At 35.2% G+C, this 24,822-nt stretch overlaps 1 protein-coding gene across 15 annotated transcripts in view; it reads left to right on the top strand.

The window, feature by feature from the left end:
* The window catches only part of PTPRD (protein tyrosine phosphatase receptor type D), a 1,305,401-nt gene that overhangs the window by 825,933 nt on the left and 454,646 nt on the right, over nucleotides 1-24,822 (top strand). For all 15 annotated transcript variants that reach the window (XM_087741431.1, XM_087741446.1, XM_087741430.1 and 12 more), the window contains one exon: nucleotides 6,565-6,608. The gene's annotated coding sequence lies outside the window, so the exon portion shown is untranslated. The remainder of the gene's footprint in view (nucleotides 1-6,564; nucleotides 6,609-24,822) is intronic.

Raw genomic sequence — 24,822 nt, forward strand, 5'->3', positions numbered from 1 at the left:
TCCCCCTTTGACAGAGGTATACCCCATCTCATACCAGCAGGCCTGGTGTCATGTAAACCGACATGTGATCAAAAACTGCAAAATCTTGCCAGAGATACCAGGCTTGGGGCCAGGTATTGATCTGCTTGCTCTTCCTGCGTCTTCCCTCATGATTCCCTGCAACTGGAAGGATAGAAAAGAACACTACTTGTGCTCCTGATCCCTTAACCAGTTGTCCGTAGGCCCTGAAGTCTCTCTTGATTGCCCTTGGACTATCTAGTTGCAACTTCCTCACTCATTTTGTACTAGTATCTCACTATATTGAAATTTTTCAAATTCTGGTTTTCTGTTTAAAGAGCCTTCAGGACTTTGTATTTGAATATTTAAAGAAATGTGATCCCACATTACTTTCTTAAGAGACAGTTATTGACATTGTGTTAAGACATATTTGTGTATACCATAGAATTCAAACAAGAAAAGGAAAGAAGGAAATGAAAAGCAATGTGAATGATCACAGAGCTTCTTAGTTCCATTTGTGTCTTCTCGCTTAGTTCCATTTGTGTCTTCTCGCTTTTATCTGTTTCCTTATTCCATTGCAATAACAAACCACATACGTGTATATATACACAAAGGGATATAGTTAACGGTCTGCATTGGATATGAACTTTGTCTTTTTTTCAGTTTTCAGTGCTGAATTTTGCTTACACAGCCTTGATAATCTTCACATGGGTTTTTTAAACAACAAAATAATTTTACACACGCAGAGTATGTTTGTAAGAAAGCAAAATACTGTGTCACTGCCAAGTGACTTGAAAGAAACAAGTAATGTGACCCACAAACACAGTAACTTTTCAGGGTGTTTTGTAATCCAGTCTTTAATTCTGTGACTTGCCCACATATTAAGTAATAATATTCCTCTTACTTCACTATGCAGCACTGATCTGTTCCCAAATCTTATCAACAAATGATCTTCTTTTATACACTATACACACTGAAAAGGTATACAACCCTTTTCTGCTTATGCAGTCATTTCTACATAGCCTTTCTGCATCATCAACCAGAAACAGAGGGCATTGCTTATTGTTATCACGGGCATGCTTTGTGATGTTTTCATTTCCCACAGTCATTTCCACTTAACTAGACTCAGTTTCAGCTTATTAAAAACAAGGTCCTCCTGTTCACAAAATAGCTTCATAGCAACAATAAACTACAGCACAGGAAAAAAAAAATCCTCAAATTCTCTCTTAATTAAAAGTAGCACATTTGTTTGAATAAGAAAATATATGACAAAATATGGTGAAATAAATGATTAATTATCAATATTATACTTCAGTCACTCGTGTTCTCTTTGTATGCTATTCTTTCTGAGGTATGGAAATTCTGTTAGTATATCAGACAAGAATGTGATTTCTTGCATGACAGTTCTGTGTATGTATACAGTGTTAATATAGCTGGTTATGTCCTATGTTCATGTTATCACATGAAGCCACATTTTTCAGATGGAACAAGTATACCTTGCATATCAACCCATACAATTATGCACACATATAGATATATTCTCGGATACACACAATCTTTAGATAATCAGGAGAATCAGTCAATACACTGTGAAATCTGACCTCAGGAATTCCCCATGAAGGAAAAGAAGTCAGAGTTTAATGATATTTTATTACCATAAAACCTGCTGCTTCCTCTATTCTTTCTGTAAGCACTTCACATTTATTTTAGCTTCAGAATAACAAAACTACAAATTTTGCATATCAATTTTTTTATGAGAATCAACAGGACATAATATAATCCCTTCTCTGGATATAAAGGCAGGTTAAGACACAATTAAATAGTAGTTTATCAAAAGAAACAGATAAAGCTGCAAGTGCTACAAAATGGCAGAGTTGTTCTAGCACCACTTAAAAATGTAAGTGGGATGCTACATTAAAAATTTATTCCGATTAATTGATCTTTGAAGAAAATATTAGAAAGAAGTTATACTGGATGAGTGATTAGTTTATCACTTTGGGGAAAACAGGTACAATGGGTTTATGCTTTAATAATGGAGCACCTGCAAAACTACTATTTGGACAGAGATTTCTAGCATGGCTGTGAAATAGAAACTGTTTTAAAATTAATTTCTGATTTTAATTAAAGGCCTGATTCAAACCTCCTCTTCAGGTCCAGGGAAATTTATCCATTGCATTCAGTAAGTTTTGGAACCAATTCTATGACACCTCTACCACCACAGAAAAATGCTGAATACTGTAATTCAGATTTTAAAAAGCAGTTAATGAGTTTGCAAAGGAAAGATGAAAGATTAAAATGCTGATATCATGAATATGGTGATGTCAAGATAGAATATTAAATCAGGGTACAGAGATTTATTTATGCATGTATCTGCAGTTACAAAAAATTTCCCAAATTAGGAGAGGGTATTCAACAATAGTTCTGAGATTTCTCTTGATTATAGTCAGATTTGGGAAGGATCATCACACTGGAAATTAGTCAGACAAAATAACACAATAAGAAGATGCAGAAGTATATAAAACTTTTAGATGACTGGAAACATATTTTTAAATGGGAAACATAGGCAATACATTTTTTGGGGAAATGAACCAAAATAGTAACCTTTCATTGAGTGGAAAAGTCTTGCCATGTTCTACACAAGTCAGGAGAACAACTGATTGGTGTAAAATACTTACAGACATAGTTCTATAATGCAATATAGCCCAAGAGATTTAAAGTTTTGCATGTCACTGAACAGACTGCAGCTAACATGAGTTAAACTAATTTTCCTGGAGTGGATATACTTTCCTGCAGTATGTGTTACTGTTGTTAATCATTTTATTGACTGAAGTTCATCCGTGTGCAGAGAACCTGTCCAATACCCATGGAGAGAAATTAAAACTTGTTCCTGCAAACAGTTAAGCATCTGCTTATTTTTGCATGAGTAAGGAGCTCTTTTCCATTTTAGCAGGCTTGCTGATGCATATAGACTTCATAAATGTTTCATAACATTTCTGAACATAACTGTCGAGAAAGACTGTGTTCTAAATGTGTGCTACATTTATCTTGTACTGGCCCTCAGTGTAATGGTGAATTTGCATTAAGTAAACTGTTTGTTCTGCAGAAATATAAAAAAGTCAGTTACTTGACTCCATAATTAATATATACTATGAAAACTAAAAATATGATCCTACAGTCCTTACTTTTGACTCAGAGGAAATATTTTACCGACAATAAGTGGACCAACACGTAAAGGTGCAATACCATTGAAATTAGTGGAGTTGTAACTGGTACCATTAGTACTAGTACTAGACTACAACAGCATAATTTGGTGCAACGCTTTTGAGCAAATTATTGCTTGAAGCGAAACTGCATCTTTAGGCTTTTCCTATAATAAATATAATGAAAAGAATAAAGATTGACAGAGAACTTTGGAGTATCAGCTTTTATGTGCAAGATTGTCATTGAAAACCTAAAAGAGAAAAGTGGGTTAGAAGGGCTGCTAAATAGGACAGGTACCTTGATGCTGAAGACAGAATCTGTTTTTTTTTTAAAAAAAAAGAAAGAAGCTGAAAGGAAATGGTATTTTATTGAGAGTGGGAGAAAAGGAAAGGAATAGAAAGACTGAGTTGCTCCAAAGCCAATTAATATTTTTAAAATGGTAGTTGCCATGACTATAGAGAGGGAGACAACCATTGAAATATGAGATGAAGAGAGAGAGCAAAGACTAATGAATTATAAAGAGAATGCATTACATCATTTTTACTGGAAGAACTTCATATGAAGTAAACATCCAAAGGGCAAATTCTGACCGAACCTCTTCAGCAGTGGAGGTCTCCAAGAAGAGCTGAACTGGTGCTTTGAAACTATTGTGACAAGCGGAACAGCAAATTCTCTGGAAGTAGAGAGAAAATTCTTCATTTATCTTAATTACATTTTAACTCCCAAGTACTATAAAGGCTGTACCCACTGTTTGCCCATTAGATATTTTATTTATGCAATGTCAGCCTATTCAGTTTATTTTTCTAAAAATATGCCTTTCCGCTGAACTATTTTTTAAATACACTTGTATTATGTATTTTTATGTTTTTGGAAATACATGTCCTAAATTGCCTTGGAGCTCAGTGACATTCTTTTGCTCAATATGTTTAACACTTAGTTGGCCACTTGTATTGAATGCTTAGTGAAGGAGCTAAATCATGTATAATTTATGTATGTCTCTTACCCTGACAGTAGAGCTTCACTTTGACTATTCACAAGTGAAAAATTACTCATTCATCTAAGTCTTTTCAAAATCTTCCCTTTAGGTTAGGGGGTGGGGAGTATTTTGGGGGTCAACTTTTTTCTCTCTTTTATTGAACTAACTGATGAAAGGAAAAGCTAGAGCAGCAAAAGTATTTTTTTTTGTCCTTAAATGTGAACTACTATTTAATTACACATTTCACTAAAGCATCTGGAAGCATGTGGTGAGAGGGTGGAAACTGCAATGAAATCAAGAGCCATGTCAACATGCTTCCTGAACAGATCATATACAAAAAAAATTACTCACATATGGTGTTAACATTTTGACTCTTCTTTTTTGTATGAATTCACCATTTTACCATTTCTGAGAGATTTTTTTCTCTGGCAAGCATCAATACAATATTTCTGTGAAGAGCAACTTTTACATGTTCTCTCTTTAAGGATTCCCATGTACCTCCTAATGTAATTTCATAAAAAAAAAACAAGTGTAAGAGAACGGACAAAATATGTCATAATAAATTGTTAATACCAGTTTAGAATATTGTTCCCTTAGATGTCTTCAAAAATTCAGTACAAGTACTGTGGAGACATAAAATCAGATTCTCTTCAGGATCTATGAACCAGAGCTAGATCCAGGGCCAGATTAAAATGAACTAGCAGTGAAGCTCTTTTCTTCAGCTTGACCTAGCACAGAAGCTTCCATTAAAAATGAAACTACAAAAAACAAAGCAGAACAAAAAAACATGTTGATGGTTGCAGTGTCTCCGCTTGGACCCTGGGGCATCTGCTGCACAGAGAACAGATGCTTGGATTTGCTCCTCTTGATTACCTTCCTTCCATTTTTGTGTCTGCTGCTCAGTCCCATAAACAGAATGAAAATTAGCTTTAGCTATCTCTCTTCTGTTCATTCTTCTTCTTTGGCCAGCAATGTGGGCAGAATATGAGAGAAGGCATCATGGCGCACATAGGATGTATCCACTGTTTCCCAGCTATGGGCAAGGTTCCAGCCCAAGGTCCAGCAAGATGAGATATACCTAATCCAGCCCATCCTCCACTCCTGTACCGTGGAAGAGTGAAAATAGTCAGGAAAGGCAGGAAGACCTGATTGCCCTGTGTTGGACATAAACCTACCAATATTGGAGGCCTTCTGCAAGAATAAAAGCATGCCAGTTCCACTTCTCTGCACAGGCTTTTAACATTCACTGACCAGATCTCCACAGCATGACTTTAATTTTTAGAATTTGAAATATATTCATGTTTACTAAGGAAAACTGTAACTGTCTGTCTGCTTGTTTCTTTGTAAAATGTATGAAGTAGAGGCGTTGTTCAACCAAAGAATTTGATTGCTCCAGCATTGTGTCCAGCAAGTGCATGACATTAAAGTAACAGCTCTCCTCTCTACCCAGGTTCTTTTAAGATTGACTAGGAAAACAGTAAAATCTTTGGTAGAAAATTGAGGATGAGTAAATCTTCTGCTGTGGCAAATATAATCAAGGAAAGATTTTTAACCAGCATGAGTCCTTGTCTGTGCTATTTACCAAATCACCCAAAAGTAACTTCTCTGTTTCTCTACAAAAAATTATGGGGAAGAGTTCTGTAATTGTCTTTCAACTAAATAAACAAAAGACTACTGATTTTCAAACCTTCTACTGCAGTTTAGAACACAAATTTAAACTGAAGACATTCTGCCTTTATGTCTTCAACCTGATAAATTCTCTGTCATTATTAGATCCTTTGGAGGCAAATATATCTGCCTAATAGAAAGGTGCAGAGCCTTTTAAGAGTAACACCCCCTTCAGAGCTGCCTCCAGACCTCATAGAGGGAGTTTCTGTAAGATTTTTCACTACGTTAGCTGAGTATTAGATCAGGTTCCTTATTCTTCTTCTATTCTTATGTTTGCCTTTGCTCAATTTGAAATTGAAAATATTTACTGATTGCATGCAAAGAACAAGCACAGTGCATGATACATCCTAAGCATTAAGTCTATAAAAAATATTTCTCTTCCCAGAGACTATGACACTGAATATCCATTTCTACACATTGAAAAAGATTGAGTTTATGTTTTTATAAGCCATAATTTAAAGAATATTTTTTTGTCTTTTGTATTATATGGATTTACTGTCACATAGATTGAGGCCAGAGAAAGTATGTGTCCTTTTAAATTGTACAGAACTCTCTGCTGTTAGAGACTGAATACTCAATACACAGGATGTTCCTTTCACTTGGATTCAAAATTAGAAAGTAAAAATGAATCTTGCTTACAACAATTTTTAACTTAAATTCTCTAACAGAATAATATATTATGCATTTCACAAAGTTTTATTTGCTCCTTTCTTTCTCCTTAGGTGAGAAATTCAGTGGACAACAGCAAAATCTACAAAGATTCAAAGTAAGATTTCACATGCACTTGCTTTCTAAGTGTTCATCGTTACAGATCTTTGCAATGTTAGTTACTTTTTTCTAAAAGGCCTATAACTTCTTTTGGTTCGGGTCTTGTGTTATAAACCACAAACTTCCTTCTACTTGGCAATATTTAGTATATCTTGGAAAGTATATCCCTTTTGAAATTCCAAGAGCTTCTTCTAGTCAGGAAACAGTGCATAATGCTTAGATGAGTAGATTGTGTAATATACTCTTGTATATATCTCCTAAGGTGCAGGAGTGAGAACATAGATCAGATTTTGCGGTGTTGGAATAAAAGAAAGTCTTATTGCTAAGGTGTGATTCCTAAGATGTGCTATAATTTAAGCGGAAATGTAGGGAATGCATTGAATGAGTAACAGCAGTAACAACAAAGGGTACTGAGCACTTCTAGCCTTTCTGTTTTGTGTGCTATCTCACACTAGCCTTTGTACAGTGAATAGTACTCATCTGTAAAGGCGATGTAAGACTGGAAAGCAGTTCACTGATTCTTGTAAGAAAGTATTCTACAAGCTATAGCTGTATGAAAAAGATATGTCAAACCTTTCATATGCTTCCTACCTACTTTGTATAAGGTAATATGACGGTTAGGCACATATGACCTGACCTCTCTTTTTTGATGAGTAAGGCAGGGTATTCATTTATCTGGCTATGAAGTAGATTAGTCCCTAATGAGAAAACACTTTATGGTTAGTAAACCATCACAGCAAATTTGTGATTATTTTATATGTGTACAGGCAGTTTGGTAATTTGTAATACATTCTATGCATTATATAATATATGTATGATAATGTATAGGAAATTTGGGGTCGTTGATCATATTATGAAACAACTAAATTATTTCTGTATTCAAGGAGAGTCTTCAAGTTTCATACATCAACCCATTATGTTTAACACATTGATAGCAGAGCTGAAAAAGGTGGTGAAAAATAATATCATATATTTTTCTGGAGTTATTAAGCTATTTAAAGAAGTAAAACTGCTGACTTCGTTGTGGAGAAAGACAGAAGAATCCTAAGACGACCGAATGAATGGATAATAAATTGACAGATGAAATTCAGCATGCAAAAATTGTGAAGTGATGCTCCCTGAGAAAAACAGTCCTAATATCACAGGCACTCACAGTTTGAAGGTGGTTAATTTCCATTCATAGTTAGATAGTTCATCTCAAAAGTAAATATAGCAACATTGGGCAAGATGAGGAGTGGGACAAAAAGCGTGATCAAAATAATAAGACAGTTTTTTTATGAGTAATGGCTATATACCCAGCATTCTTCAATCTGGAACAGAGATAAACTGAGGAAAGATGAGACAGAGATTTATAAAATCATGTCTGGTATGTAGAAAATAAAAGAAGGGAACGATCATTCATTTTGTCTTCCTGTACAAAAACTATAGTCCAAAAACTGAAAGCAACAAGTGTGAGGTTCAGAATAAATACAGCTTATAAGGAAGATGTGAAACACCTTGCAAAAGTTTTTGGGATTCAAAATTTTCCATAGGCTCAAGGGAAAGACAGAAAATAATGTGGAAGAAAAATTCCGTGAAGATGTAAATACACTAATACTCCCTCTTGCTTCAGAAAGTCCCTAAGGTGCAATTCTGTGGATACATACCCAAGGATAGTATCACTCCATATTTGTGCTGTTCTTACATTTCCCAAAATTTCCATTATTAGCCACTCAATACCCCAGGGGAGCTATTGTCTTACAAAGATCTTTGGCTATTCTTGTTTTTATGGTACAGCTTATAGAATATGCTAGCAATTGGAAAGTAACACATAGAAATATAGTTAGTGAGCTAAATAAGTTACCAGGCACATACTTTAGTCTCTTTCTAGTCTCCCCACTTTGATGTAATTTTATACTTTAAGTCACTCTCAACCTTGTGTTAAATGGCAGTGGCAATATCAGAAGCCCAGAAAAGGCTTGCTGTTAAGTATGAAGTTCAGGCAAGATTCATCCTTGCTTAGTTAAATCATGTTGGGTATTCACACCAAACACAAACTATGTTTTGTACAGACCCCAACGGAGGGAACTATTCTCAGCTGTAAGATACTTAATGAAATGTCAGTATTTTCTTCTCAGACATTCCTTATGGAGATGTCTACACACAAGAACACAGTGGGTAAACTGTTACAGATAAGAAGAAAAACTGACCACACCAAGTAAGAAAGGTTGTTGTGACTCTAGGAATAAAATGGGGCTTATAAACATGAGAGAGAGAAAATTATACTGATAGATTAACAGGAATAAGCTACCTAGCTAAGACATCCCTCTGTGATCAAAATTCAACTGATATTTAACTTTTCAATAGAAAAATCATTCTTTAGAATCTTCTCTTTAAAAGTATGTAATAACTGTGTTTATTTTATGGGGAGCCTCTTTTTTATTTGTTTTTCTGTGGAAAGAAGTGAGTATTAAAAATCCCAGTATGAAAACACTGGACAAAATGGGAGAAGCTATTCTTCTCATAACCACCAATACCTCTCTTGCTTTTTGTTTTTATTTTCCTTATTGGCACTAGCTAGATAAGTTTCTGTCCTTTCTGACTTATATGTTGATAAGGGATTGATGAGCACAGACATCACTGTACTCTTGGACAGGGGCTGTCCAAGGTCTGTGTTTATCTGCAAGAGGTGTTACTTAATAGCATCAACCTTGTTTAGTAAAAGGCATTATTTTAAAATTTCTTCTCTCTCTCTCCGTCTCTTTATATTTCAAGTCAGAAAGAAACAATAGAGACAAACACTGGAAGATGCTGTCTAGAGCTAACTGACTAGCATATTTAAAGAGGGTTGTGGTTGCTTAGAAACATTTATAGCCTTTAACAGAAGCCTGATTATTAAATAGTCTGCAGGGCAATGTAGGACATGTTTTTAGAAGAGCAAGAATCACAGTGAAAGATGGTCTGTGGCTTGATATTAAAGGAAAACATATTTACAAATAACATTTTATTTTTTAAGCCCAATTAAACAACATTACTGAACAAATTTTGAACAACGTTTATGCCAGTGCAGTAAACTGAAACTCGGTGTCATGACGACTGTCGGCCAAGTTGCTGTTTATTCCATAAGGCCCTCTGTTAATTCCAGCAGTAGTTATTTCTTCTCTGTGGCTGATCTTGAGAGCTTGAGATTTACTTATTATAGTAAAGTGCATATTATGTAGGAAGAAACTGATTATGGAGATCAAAGGACACTGAGATGTCTAAAGTGCAGCAGCCTTTGATTATATAACAGCCTTATGACAAAAAATCTTACAGTGAGGGAATACTCAACGTCTGAATTCTATAGAGGATAGGGCAAGCAATATGTCCTACAAAGGTACTGATATTTCCAATACAGATGACTCACTAATAGTATCTAAAACTAATCTATAACCAGCTATATTTATCTGTTGAAATCTCATTGTCTAATTACATATTTCAGAAAATGTAAACAGCACCTGTGATGACATTTGTTTTGGAATCCTCCACAACAAAAATATTCAGTCTTTCTAAAGCATGTCTCAAATTTCTTCATAAAGCATTGTTGAAATCTCAGGGAACTTTGATTCTCTAAGTAATGTGTTTCTATTTCCCTGCTACACATGAAACCATTCATAATTCTGTTGCAGCAATAAGGTCACTTAAAACACTGAATCTTCATGAAAGACATGGATATTATAAAAGCTGGCAGGTTTACAGTACACTCTTTTCTTTCCTGTAGCCTCGCACAAAGTATTATGCAAAGAGTAGGATGAGAAGAACACTGTCCTGTCTGGTTGGGATTTAGATTTAGACTTAAATGCCCAAGTTTTGTCAAGAAAAAATATAAATCACAGGAACATTATAGGAAGTCTGGCCTGTACATGAATTAGCAAACAAGGACAGTGATTTTAACAGGGACTTTTTTACTAGGCAAATTATTCTATTGTTTCTAATTACAAAAACTCTAACTATTCCAGAGCAAATTAATAGCTGTTAATACCCATCACAAAAAAAATAAGGTAAAAGGAGTGAGGAGAAGACAAGCAGCATAAATAATTAATAAATTAGAAGCTTCAGTGTTATTCAGAACATGTACTCTCAGGGTTTTGAAGTAAATGTAATCATAAAAATATGATTCTTCTAGCCTTCTTAGTTATCTATCTTGAGAAGACATTATAAATGATGAAAAATATTCGGTAGCTTACTGATCAAGACTAAACTTCCCTGATTATTTCTTGAGTTAAGGTTCTGTAGAAATAGCCAGCTTTCTGAGCCCTATGGACCTTTCATGTAAACTTCCCTCTACCAACACTAACTGGGACTAAGTCTGCAATGAAAACAGGAAGAATATTTAACCATAAAATGAGTGATAATAACTTCACGAAAAACTCTGCCCCACGCATTAAGTGCTGTCACATACATAAAGTAAGCCACTGAAAAACTGGAATGGAAAGCACCATCCAAACTCCCTATTAATCTAAATCATTATTAACTCCCTATTAATCTAAATCATTATTTGTTGCCACATAGTATATCAACAATATTCAGTAGAAAACTGAATTCAAGACCATAATATGTCTTTAACAAACAAATACTAATAGAATAAACAACAAAGTAATGTTGATCTTATTTCCTGTAGATTAAATCTTTTTTATTTTATAATTCAATGGGAGGCCATTAAGTGAAACTATTATTGGAAAAGATATACTCAGGAACTCTATTTAAGAGAATTGCTGTTAACAGCATATTACACCTCTGGACAGCAATAAAGGAAATGGGCATGACTTCTTCAGCCTCAATGAGTCATATGCCCTTTTTGGCTTGAAAAAATGATCATTTTTTGGAAAAGGTTAGGGGTTATAATAAGATAACTCACCAGGACATAAACTTGTCATAAGATATTTCAGAAAATAGAATCAGTCTTATAATTTTATATTATTTACTTAGTATTTTCACATCAAAATCTTCATTAACCAAGTTCACAGATGGAATTGTTAATTTCTATTAGAAACGTTATTAGGCTCCCAGGATTATAACACTGAATTACCTGGCAGTTACCAAAGAGGAAAAACTCTTCACACAGTCATTGTACTTCTATATAACGTATTCCTGGAGTCACAAGAGTTCAGTGTTGAATTTTTTTGCTTTGTAAGGATAGCATATTCAAAGATGACCTAAAAATCTGTGGGATGATAAGTAATGACTATGTCCCACTCACATTTTTTTATTCTAATTCTACTGGAGCAGAGCGAATAACTTATTTTTGGTGTTGTAAAAAACAACATTTTGGAAAGCCAAGGAATAATATCTTTCCAGTCCAGATAAAAAGATTTGCATGAGTGTGCTTAAATTTCATGAATGCTTTAGTCTTTTTCTAGCTATAAGAAAATTTCTAAGTGAATTACCTTCAGAAATAAAAACAGTACAAACATTTTTGTGTAAAATAAGTTGGAATTATGAGCCTTAGTCTTTTGGAGATATTCTTACATTGTTGTTTTTCATAATTTGAACTAATTTGACTCTCCTAGAATAAACTGATAAAAACATTTCTTCAATGATTACTATAATAATAAGATTCTAACTACCATTATTTTTTTAAAATAATACAGTAAAATTTTATAGACCTTAGAGTGTACAGTATTTTATTCCCTCTGTATTCAGCTAGATGGTTAATAGAAATCCAGTATTGAAAAAGACCCTGTAAACTGTATCACCGTCCTAGATAAGGGGTGTTAGCTGTCTCTTCCCTTGAAATTCACAGAAGGAGATTATCGTATCAATTGGAAATTGAGAAGGAAAGGACTTCAGATTAATTTATTACAAAAGGCATGGCTTGTGATTTATCATGTTAAAAATTGGTTGGAAAAGACCATTAAGTCAATTAAAATAGGAATAAGTACACAAGAATGAAAACAAATGACAAGTTGTGCCCTTTCCCATGTTATTGATTAACTCATTATACTATATTGCCTGTAGTGCATGACCATTTACATAATTAAAACCTCTTCATGTCTAAGTTTGCATAAACACACCAAGAACCCATTTCTTCAGCCATTTTAGCTCTCATTACTGAGTTCTGAATATATGATCATACAGCCAAGGGAGAGACTGCATTCCTTACGCGCATGTTAATTCAATGTGAAGTCTTCCCATTTGTGTAGAAGTAGAACTGAATTCCTGGTGGGATGAGAATTGCTCTAGTTTTCCTTCATGTATGAATGTGTAACTTTTATTACAGTGAATATCTACATTTGAATTCTACCATTTTTTATCCGGATAAAAGCACTAAAGTAGACCTGGAGATGCCTTAAATGGGTACCAGCTGAACATTTACTCCATTTAAGGACTGTATCAGCACTGACTGCATAATTGCAAGACAGAATCCACAGGTTCTAGTGGTTCTGAATTAAACTGACATGTTACCTTTGTGTTTACAAGACAGGAAATTAGCTGAAGCTGTGAATCTAAACATGTTTGGGACTGATTCCATGGCAGTTTTATTAAACCTGTTATTAATATGCTATTTTCTTTTTTAGATGGATTAAACTTGTGGGACTAAAAACCAAATTATGGTCTAGACACCAGCAATTAATGTTGCGAGTCTTCTTCTCTTGCTGTGGGCACTGTGTATCTTAATAACATGTTTAAAGTTTTAGCTTATTGTTTCCCTTGGTTGGATGCTGCTGTTGGACTATTTTTTTTATCCTGCTGTAATCACAGACATTAGTTCATCGGACTTCTTTTCAGAAATAAATCTGACTATTATTAGACTGCTTAATCATATATTTTAATGCTGATTTTACTATTTGTTCATGGAGACATATATTCTTTTTTCTCTTGTAACCACTTTGTCCCAGTTGTGTGTGAGATAAAATGTTCACTGAAGCAAGCTATATGTGATTCAAGAGCAATGCATCACTAAATATTTCTTTATTACCATTAAACATTGTCTGTTTGATGTAGGAGAGCAGGGTTGTCAGCCCTATAATAAGAAACCTAGTAACAAGAGAAGAAGACTTATTCACTCCTTTTAAGGTCTTGCATTTGTTCTGGACAAAAATGCCTGGCATCTAATTAACTGAAGAAGAGGGCAGGAATTTATGTTTGATTATAAATAGAGTGTATTCTGAAGCACTGTAAAGATGAAAAGGCTAATGAGTTGCTAGCATGGATCAGGTGAAATGTTTTCAGAAGAAGGAAGTAAGTATTTAAACCATGAAGAATGCCTTGCAGAGACTCCAGTTGGAGTGGTACACAAACCTGAATGTGAGAAAAATAGTGTGAAGTGCACCTATGGGGCACCAAGCAATTTCTACTGAAAAAGTTTCACTACTAGAATCCACCACTTGGCAATCCAATGTCCCACTTCTTCTCATGAATCTCTACCCCTATACTCCATCCTTAAACATGTTTTGGAGTATTTTACTGCAAGGTAGCTCAAATATGACCCTTTATTTAGATTAGGATTAGTTATCCTAGAGAGATTACGTACGTCTGACAAAACAGCATTCCTCTCAAGCAACAATTTTCTGCCAATATTTTATGTCCATTATGACACAGATATGTGGACTAAAAAAAGTAAACAGATGCAGGTGTGAGTATCTAACACAATTAGGAAAATGGAGACCTCTCTCTTCAGTATACACTAAAAGGTACTGGTTTGTTAAACTTAGTAAAATAAGAGCTGAGAGGCTAAATAAATCCATTATAAATACACTGAAAAATTGTACTTATTATGAACGCATCTAGGAGATCAATGCCAGGTAGGAAAAACTGATTTACAAGCTATAATACTGATATAAAATGAAGCAGGGATTAACAGACTGAATTAGAACAAAGAACAAAAATTAGTAGGTGTTTTGTTTAGTGTTTGGGTTTTCCTTTTAACTGTCAGATGTGTGAATTCCTGGAACAGCCACCCAAATAGTGACAGCAAGGAACTAACACAATTTCAAGACAGGTTTCAGTAAATTTTTGAGTGACTGACTGACAGGAGAAGGGACATTCAGGTTGCTGGTGTGAAACTTCAGGAAAAGGGTTTGTTGAGCTCCCCAAGGGCGGAAAGGGAGGGCAATTGATTTTCTCATGTCTTGCATTACTTCAGAAATAATTAACAAGAATTTTGATGTGCTATGCTGTATTAATCTCATGCTCCTTCATTTCACCACTTGTGAGGTGAGGTGAGAATGACACTGACCTCTGCATCCCTCATGTTGCACAGCTTAGCTTTGAGGCTCAGGGGTATTAGCCTTTTAGTGAATCAAAGAAGAACAATCAAAGCAGCAGCAATTTCACGATGTCAGGAGGGTTCTCCTGGTGCCACTCAGAACCGCCTCCTGTTTGGTGTTACTGTTGGGAAAGCTGGCTGAAACTGAATTATGAACCACAGGGAAAAGTGTGAACCAAGTTTAATACACATTTACAGACAGCTTTTTCTGTCATTGGCTATGCTTTCCCTTTCTTTTCTGCTACCTTCTTATTACTTACACTCACACTACTTCAGAACACACACACACACACATATCCATGTTACTGAGAACATGTCATGCTTCCTCTAAGGGCAGTAACACTAATATTTTGCTTCTGAATGCACACAGAATTTTTTTTTACTTGTTTTCTGTTAGTCATCTTAAAATCTAGGTTATATATTGGTCTCTGTAGGGAAGCGGTTAGGCATTCAATTCATTACATATGACTCAAGTTATTTTGTTTTAGGCTTAAAATTAGCAAGATGGTATCACTGTCAAGTCTTATCTCTGGCTCTCATTATGATTTTACATTTCAGCTAAAGGCTTTCTACTTGCAGGAGAGTGAATGCCCATGGAAAACGAAGGAGCAATTCACAGTTATGATTAGAAGAAAGGCAACCACTCATTTGTGAATATAAACATAACCTACATTTCCTAAATAATCACAATATTAATATTAGCAATAAGAGGGACGTACAGGCTTAACATGGTTATCATCCACACAGAATTTGGAGGAATAAATAAGGACCCTGATCTACAGTAGTGTTAGACTATAAATTATTCATGTCCTCCTGTCATATGGAATATTTTCTGTGCTCTGACCTTCTATAATTACTGATGCTAGTATGTCAGAAAGACTTTCTTGAAGTTAAAGAAAATACTGTATTGTTTTATTCAGCCATTAAAAGACTGATTAAAGTATGTCTGAGAGCAATGTGTGTCTAATTTATAATTATACACATAAGTGATAAATTCAGTGGATCAGGCTTTTTCTTTTTTTTTCATCTCAAGGGACGCGGTTTGAATCCAGCCTGGAGCTTAAGTAGATTTTCTGTAAAATATCTTCCATAAAATAAGTGTTCCATACTTCAAGTTTTTTTGCCATATCTTGCATTATTTTAAAAACATTTATTAATATGAAGTTTATATAATAATTAACTCAAACCTCCTCAGTTCTAAGCAAATGTAACTTTGGTGCAAGTGTTTGAGAAAACAAGATCTTCATTTTAAGGATTTTGTTATGTTGAATGTCTCACCTTCATCATAGGTATTCCACCTCACAAGCTCACATTGTTGTAGAAAAAAGGATGTAAGATGATAGTAAAAATAGTCATTTGAACTTATTAGATATCTGCCAGTGTCAGTATGAATGAATAAAAGGCTTGAATGTTAGTGTTTCTCATTGTAAAACACACCTCTTTCTTGAAAGAAGTCAAGTCAGTCATCCTCAAATAAATGGGCAAGAAACCAAAAAAAGAGGTAGGCATGTTTACAGTGCCCAGTGGGTCCAGTGCCAGAGATGCCTGCACTGGCAGAAACGTCCACCAGGAAGCCCATGGGGCATGGTGCAGAGACATATGGGTGAACCTGCTTGGCTCTAGAAGCAGAATAACATGTTCATGCAGCTGTCCCTGAGCTGAGCTCTGAAAAGTGCCAGGGCTTGTTAGCTTAGAGACTGCCTTGCTAGAAGAGGCATACTGCTTCTAGATGAGAGTTGGCTTCTGTGCAGCTCCGATGCTCCCTGGTGATGCTACAGTCACATTAGGATGGGTGAAGTGGATGCAGGTGTCTTTATTGCAACAGTGGGGGCAGTCCCATTCTTATAGGAGAAAAGGTTCCTTGTACTAATGCTTAATATATGCTATACCACAGCAGAAATGATATCTCAACATTGTATTAAAATGATCATTGGCATTTGGTACAGATACCAAATTAAATAAGCACTGAATTTGGAATAGCCTTAAGTGACGTTTAACTAATTTTTGGGCTATGAGTTTTTCCCATGTGTCCAACCAGTTAAATAGTTTGTAGAACTAGATGGGAATTTAAAATTGCATAGTATTTGCTTATCCATATACATGTGGATGATATTTCCTACCTGAAAGTATATTTTTAAAATTATAATTTCATTAAAAAATCAAAAATTCTTTCCAGAATTACAATTTTTATAACACATTTTTATTAAATTGGGTAGTTCATATCAGCATTGTGTCTCGTAACTGAGCTGCAGAAAGCAATTTCATCTTCTAAAGAAACTATTTCTTTGAGTATTCAGCAGTAGCTACTCTTAATTTTAAGATACATATATTCCATCTTAGAATATGTCAACATATCATTTATTCCTAGGAGTATAAATCATTTTGTTACTGCTACTAGTATTTCAAAATATTTAATGAAATATAAGAATTAAGTGCATTTTGAAGATTAAATGTAAAAAGATTCCCAGAATGGTTTTCCTAAACTAACATTTGCCAGAAATTCTGCTTCAAAGCACATTCTTAAAATAGTTATTCTTACTCAAGCAGTACATTGGGAAATATCTGAACCTCTTATATCTGAAAGCAGAAAGCCAAGACATGACTGGGGTCTGTTGAGCTCCAGAAGGGAAACTATCTGTCTTCCTCAAAAACATTCTTGTGTTTTCCTAATAATATTTTACCTAACGAATATCTATATTTGGTAGAGTATACAGCAACAAGTTTATCTTTTTTGTTTAGAAATTGGGATTGACATATTTCTTAAAATGCTTTTGGCTGAAAGACGAGTTTGTTGTGGCAGATCTGTCTTAAGATAGGTGGCAAGAGGAGGAGGAGAAAAATATGGTTTTCTAAAAGTTCTCCACTACAATTCCTTAGACAGCTGATGGGAACTACCAGATAGCTTTTCAATACTATTATTTATCTGTAGACCATTCCAATTCTTACTATTCTAATTATCTCTGTGGGGTTCAGAAAGTAGTAGGAAGTCTGGAGTCTACATCTACTGCCTATCAAATACGTGTGTGTGTATATGTCTGTGTACATATTGTGAGCTCTTTTTTTTCTTTGTACTGGGAATAGTTACAGATGCTTTTTTGTTGTTGTTGCTTCCTAATCTTTTCTGGTTCAAAATCAATGCTAAGGGAAAAGTGTGGTTCTTATTGGATACTCAGATTTCATTTTAGGTATGAACTTTAGCTCCACTCACTAGCTGGCCTTTAAAGGGCAAGATAAATACCTATAAGTGAAAAATGATGCATTTGTATTCTTTTTAAACAAACAGAATTACGTGTTCTTAAAATCAAAGGTCATCTCTCTTTCTAGCAGTCTTTCAGCTTTTCTACTTTTGGTTCCATCAAAAACCAAAGAGTTATATTCCATTACTTACTCTTTCATTAGATCCAGTAAATTTTCTGAGCCTTTAAGTAGTATATACATCATTAAGACCATATGAATTGTTCTTTAGTTTTCCTGGGATTGCCAAAGTGAAAAACTTGCAGTAGGAATTGTTTTATGTCAAAACAAAGTTAATGCGTTAGAAATAGTGGGAGAGGATATTTTGTTTAAACTAATAAATTTTTCCAATGAATAACATTTTCTTCTCACATTTTTCTTCCAAGTTCCTTTTCAGGAGAGAAAAGGAGAAGGGAAAAAAAACAACCAACCAACAACAACAAAAAACCCAAAACAACAAACAGAGTTTTAGCCTTGTATAAACACACCAAATTCAAAAGAATCAGCGCTTATTGCAAGTGTGGGCTTATTCCTAGCGCTCAGTCAGCCCCATATGTACTAAAACCTAGCGTGCCTTACTGCAGCTGTTCACATATGCCCAGTACACCCAGTAAGACTGTAGCTGCTTCACTGAAACAAAATGCAGGGAATGTGTTCTAGACTTTCATTGTCTAAATAAATAGACAGAATAAAAATGCCATTTTGTCATCGGTTTCAGCTGAAGCTGAACTTACAGATCATGACAGAAGCTGTCTTAAAAAGTAGTAACAGTCATCACCTTAAATCCTTTAATCCTGATGCTCTTTTTCTTATGTACACAGCTATGTCTGTACAAAGTCTCACTGTCCCCTGGTGCAGAAGTTTTCATTAGTCTTCAGCTCTCTCCCTCTCTTTTCCACTGGTTGCATACCTAGAGGGAGTTTATTCAAACACTTCCAACCCAGAAGTCATTGTGTTAGAAACAATCTTTGAAAGGGGTACATACTGGTTCTTATTATAGCTAACTGAATTGGTTACCTGTAATACAGGGATTTTAGGTGGTTCAGATCCAATTGTTCCTATTCATGCTTGTTAAGCACAGAGGCTTTGATGTATGTGTTCAAAAGTCTGTCAAACTGGGTCCCCATCTATAACAGAGCTATTCTGGTCCAGGGTCTACTGTTCCAAACTTTGATAAAGTGGAAACTCCCTTGAGCAGGGGGAAGTAGAGAGAACAGAAGGTTTTATTACTGAAATAGTCGAAAGAAAACTTCAATGTTTCATTTCTTTTTGCTAACCTTTGGAAAGGAGAAAAGGATGTGCAACACAGAATTTGAATATTTTCTTCCTTATTCCACTCCCTTAAACATCGACACAGATAATAATAGTTAAAATACTTTTTCAGCAGAAGGATTGTCTAACAGGAACTTTGGTCCTGTATTTGTATCTGTCAATATGTAAACAGTACACAAATGATATTATTGTGCAAAATTTTTCAGAGCACAAAACAAATAAAAAATTATTACAAACCATATTTCTCTCAGTAACTATCAGCATTTATATTAATACTGAGGTTTGTAGAAAGCATTTCCATTGTAGGTTTGTTAATCCCAAATTACCTTTTTAATGAGGGAGGAAAGAAAGGGCATAAATTACCTCCAGTGTATTTGCTTAGCCTCCAGAATTTGCTATTTACAGACATATTACAGTATGAGAATATGGGGAGGTTAATGATTTTTTTTTTCCTCCTAGTAAATACCATTAAAATAGATCTGAGGATAAACTATGCAGATTTAAGAGTGGAAGAAAAATATGTGCTATTTCCTGATGTTAATAACATTGTTATGAGGCTTTTTGCTCCACAAGATTCTATTTAATTACAATAGAAAAAAATCCTGGAATAAACTCTTAATCAGAGGTATACTGGTACATTTTCAAAAACACTTCGAAGTTTAGGCATCATACATATTCTTTTTATTTATTATTATGCCAGACAGATAAAGATCAAAAAAAGATGTGCAAAACCAAAATATTGCTTACTATGAAATTATGTCATTTCTTGTCGTGCACTATTGTAAAAATAATAGTTCATTTCCTTTTGTAATTTTTATCAATATATGCAAATCACATATAGAATAACATTTCTGACTGAGTGTTAGTTGTTGTCATTAGCTGTATTCAATAATTCTGAATTGTACTGGCATATTGGAGAGACTGAAATAAGGATTTGCTGGCCAAAGGCTGAGAATGTTTCTGTCCCAGTGCTAATCTTTATAGACATCTGGGTAAGATTCATTTCAGTCTTGTCCTTCTCAGGCTACATTGTAACATGTTAGGGGCGTTCCCTGAATGAAAACCTCAGGAATTTAGCACCACAGTACTTCATGTCAATTGTAGTATTGTACTAAAAACAAGTGACCAGACAGTACAAGAGCACTTGTAAACACTGTACAGTAAACAGTGTAAAAGATGGCTTTGATTTAAGACCACAAGAGAAAATTGCACTCTGGGGAAAAAAGTTGATGTATTAGATGAACACTTAAAATCCATTTTATACTGTACATTCTCTATTCTGAAATTCTGTATTGCTGGTGTTTTATTCACAAGTTCCATAGTTGCTAGTCTGGCATTCAGTTACAGAGAAGGGCAAAGAAGACAGAGCAGTGCTCCCCTCACACAGTAATTGTTTATGTAGGTGGACTCGGAGGCTTATATATAAACACACTTTATGGCAACTAGGGTTTGTAATTGCCAACAATATTATTTTTGTTTCTTCATGTTTTTTTCAGACACCTGCAGCCATCTAATAATCCTCTGTAAATTGCTTCATCGCCCTGAGATCTCTCTTGTCGCAGCTTTGATCTGTCAAGACAATTAGTGATCTGGAACCTGCTTCAAATCTTTGCTATATGTTTTTAATAGGTGATGGGTTGCTGTTTGCAACTGAAAAATCAAACTAGCACTCATTCTAGTGTTCAAGCCAGCTGCATAATTGTCCCATTTTACACTCCACAAAATAGAATTTAATCTGAAGCAAGGTTTCTTCAGTTCTGGTTTTGCATAAAATACTAATACCCATAAAACTACCATGGAGGAATTTCTGTGATGCAATGTTAATGAATAATGATGTGAATTCACTTAACACACTTTATTTAGTCATATTGACTCACTGGTCATATTGACTCATATTGGTCATTAATATTGACTCATATTGGTCATTAAAGAACTGCACAACTATGCCCATGTTTCACATTAGATTTTTTTTTTTTATTGGTGGCATTCTTAGATGAATGAAAAGGTATACTTTTGGTCTTTGTAAACTTTAAAAAATATTAGTTTCTGACTCATTTAAGTTCTGTCTCTCCAGGGCATGAATTAACTACTTGTACAGAGAATTAAGGTTTAAGAAACGTAAGTGGTGTTAGAGAAAGTTGCTTTAGTTTTTTTAAAACATTTATTTTCAATACCTTAATAAATAAATTTGTAAATATAAATGTAAATTAACATGTTTTTATTTAGATTGGAGGATTTTTACATTTTTATTAAAAGTCCATGCTAGAAAAAATATTTGGGAGAGGTAACATTTTTTCTCCCAATGTTTCCACAAACATTTAAAATAAATCTTAAACAAAATTTCCCAGAAAACTCAGGAATTCTCTGTGTTTTAAGCAACCATTCCTTCATCTCTCATGCATACTTTGTTAGGCTAGAACAAAAACATTTGTTCGATTCTTTACAGGGAAGGGGTTTCTAGTGAGTAGACCAGCTTTTTAGTAAAAATTTCTATAGTTTTGTCATGAGCAAACTGACATCTTTGACAAGGAGCCTTCATAGTGCGTAACAAAAATCTCTCATTTAAGAAAGGACTATCAGATAAGAAACTGTCAAAAGTCAGATCTATCAATAACTGAACTTTACTACAATAAGATTTTCTTATTTACAAAAAGGATAACACAGATCTTTACTCTCTCTCTCTTTTTCTCTCTTTTTTCCAAATATCAAATATATATTAAACAATTAACAGTCTAGCACACTGAAGAGTACCCTGCCCCTCTTTCTTTTTGTCTGTCAAACAATATTTGCAAAAAGATACTTGCAAATTAGTCCCCCCATCTCTGAGACAACCTTAAGAGATTGCACGAGGACTTAACTTCCAAACCACTGCACAGCCTCCAGCACAGAGGATAAAATATGTTGTGATTATGGTTCAAATGCTGAAGGCCCACCTTTTAATTGCTGCTTTAAAGGTTGCGTAAAGGAATTAGTAATGAAATAGCAAACTAGTCTAGCAAATAATGCTGTGGCCTATATGTAATAATGAGTATAGTAGCTTGCAGACAGTGCAAATGGCACTAGAAATTAGAATATTTTGGCTTTCTTATTCAGCCTGCTGTAGAACAAGACAAGTTCAAAAGGAATTCTTCTATGCTTAAACACACACATACATAAACTGCTAAAAACATACACACTACATGTCCATACACACATATTTTGCATCTGACATTGTTTTTTCAGTGTGCTTATCTACCAGATCATCCTTTCTTTTGCATAATGAAACATGTACCATCCTTGTATTCCTTATCAAATACATCAGCTGTTAGCTTGACTTTTAGGCTAGGATAAATTTCTTATGCATAAATATTTTCATTCTGGTTTATATCACCTCTCCTCCATGATACACCTTTCTGAAATACCTTCCTTTTCCTTTTACAAAGTGTCATTTTGCAAAAAAAGTTTGAAGGATGTGACACACTCATTGCTTATAAATCTTATCATTGCAGTCTTTATCTATCATAGCATAGAAGAAGTAATTAAAGAACTAGCTGGCAAAATGCAACACAAAAAAATTTGGGTGCAAAATTACAATACTTGTTGAATACAGTTGCTTAGAAATTTGTTTCAGAATGATAACAATTCTACTTTTAAAAATACTTTGGTGCACTGTGACTCTAATAAAAAAAGCCCATTTTACAGGGAAAACCTAAACAACATTTAAAAAAACAACTTAAAAAAAACAGGTATTAAGTAACTGGTAAAAAAAAATGGATTTAACTTTGTTTCCTAATGCAAGATAAGTTGGATGGTAATGGGAAGGTCCACGAGACATCACCAATACATTTTTCCCCTCTGGTGGTGCTGGACTATTAAAACAAAACCAGCTTTAAACAAAAGATTTGCGTTTAATGAAGTAAGGTTGTGGATCCGTTCCAGCTGATGGTGTGCGTAATTACTTGTGTTAGTAAGAAGTGTTGAATCATCTTAAAGATACTGCTGCTTCAAATAGATGATGTTGTTTCTATAGGTGTTATAATGGACTATGCCAACACAGAGAGAATATGGCCCACGGACAATCAAGATGGTAAAAACAGAATCATTGAATGGTTTGGGTTGGAAGGGACCTAGTTCCAACCCCCCTGCCATGGGCAGGGACATCTTTCACTAGCTTAGATTGCTCAAAGTCCCATCTAACCTGGCCTTGAACACTTCCAGTGATGTGGCATCCACAACTTCTCTGGGCAACCTGTTTTAGTCCCTCACCACCCTCATTGTAAAACATATCTTCCATATATCTAATCTAAAGCTACCCTCTTTCAATTTAAAACCATTGCCCCTTGTCCTGTCACTACAGGCCTTAGTAAAAAGGTTTTACCCATCTTTCTTATAAGCTCCTGTAAGTACTGAAAGACCACAATAAGGTCTTCCCAGAGCCTTCTCTTCTGCAGGCTGAATAACACCAACTCTCTCATCTCCTCTTCATAGAGGAGGTGTTCCAGACCTTTGACCATTCTTGTGGCCCTCCTCTGGACCTTCTCTGACAGGTCCATTTCTTTCTTGTGCTGGGGACACCAGAGCTGGACGCAGTACTCCAGGTGGAGTCTCACCAGAGCGGAGTAGAGGGGGAGAATCACCTCCCTCAGCCTCGTGGCCACGCTTATTTTTATGCAGCACAGGATACAATCGACTTTCTGGGCTGCAAGTGCATATTGCCAGGTCATATCTAATTTTTCATCTACCAATATCCCCAAGTCCATCTCTGCAGGCCTGCTCATCACCCAGTCTGTACTGATACTGTTAATTGCCCTGACCTAGGTGCAGGACTTTGCACTTGGCCTTGTTGAACTTCATGAGGTTTACATTTGTCCATTTATCAAGCCTGTCAAGGTTGCGCTGGATGGCATCCCTTCCGTCTAGCATATCAACTGCACTGTTCAGCTTGGTGTCATCTGCAAACTTGCTAAGGATGCACTCAATCCCACTGTGCATGTCATTAATGAAGGTACTGAGTAGTAGTGGTCCCAATACAGACCACTGACAGACACCACTTGTTACTGATCTCCATTGGCACATTGAGTTGTTGACTGCAACTCTCTGGATGTGGCCATACAGCCAATTCTTTGTACATCTAATAGTGCATCCATCAAACCCATATCTCTCCAATTTAGCAGCAAGAATTTTTTGGGGACCATATCAAAGGGCTTAGGGAAGTAAAAGTAAATTAAGTCAGTTGCTTTTCCCTTGTCCACCATCATTATCCAGTGAAGTCATTCCATCGTAGAAGGCCACCAAATTAATCAGGCATAATTGCTCTTGGTGAAGCCATGCTGGCTGTCTCTAATCACCTTCCTGTCTTCCATATGCCTTGGCATAGATTCCAGAAGGATCTGTTCCATGACCTTACCAGGCCCAGAGGTAAGGCTGACTGGTTGGTAGCTTCCAGGGTCCTCCTTTTTACCCTTTGTAAAAATGGGTGCAATATTCCTTTTCCTCCGAT

The sequence above is a fragment of the Nipponia nippon genome, unplaced genomic scaffold (assembly GCF_047370975.1).
Source record: "Nipponia nippon isolate SJK-2023a ecotype South Korea unplaced genomic scaffold, ASM4737097v1 scaffold_8, whole genome shotgun sequence".
Lineage (NCBI taxonomy): Eukaryota > Metazoa > Chordata > Aves > Pelecaniformes > Threskiornithidae > Nipponia > Nipponia nippon.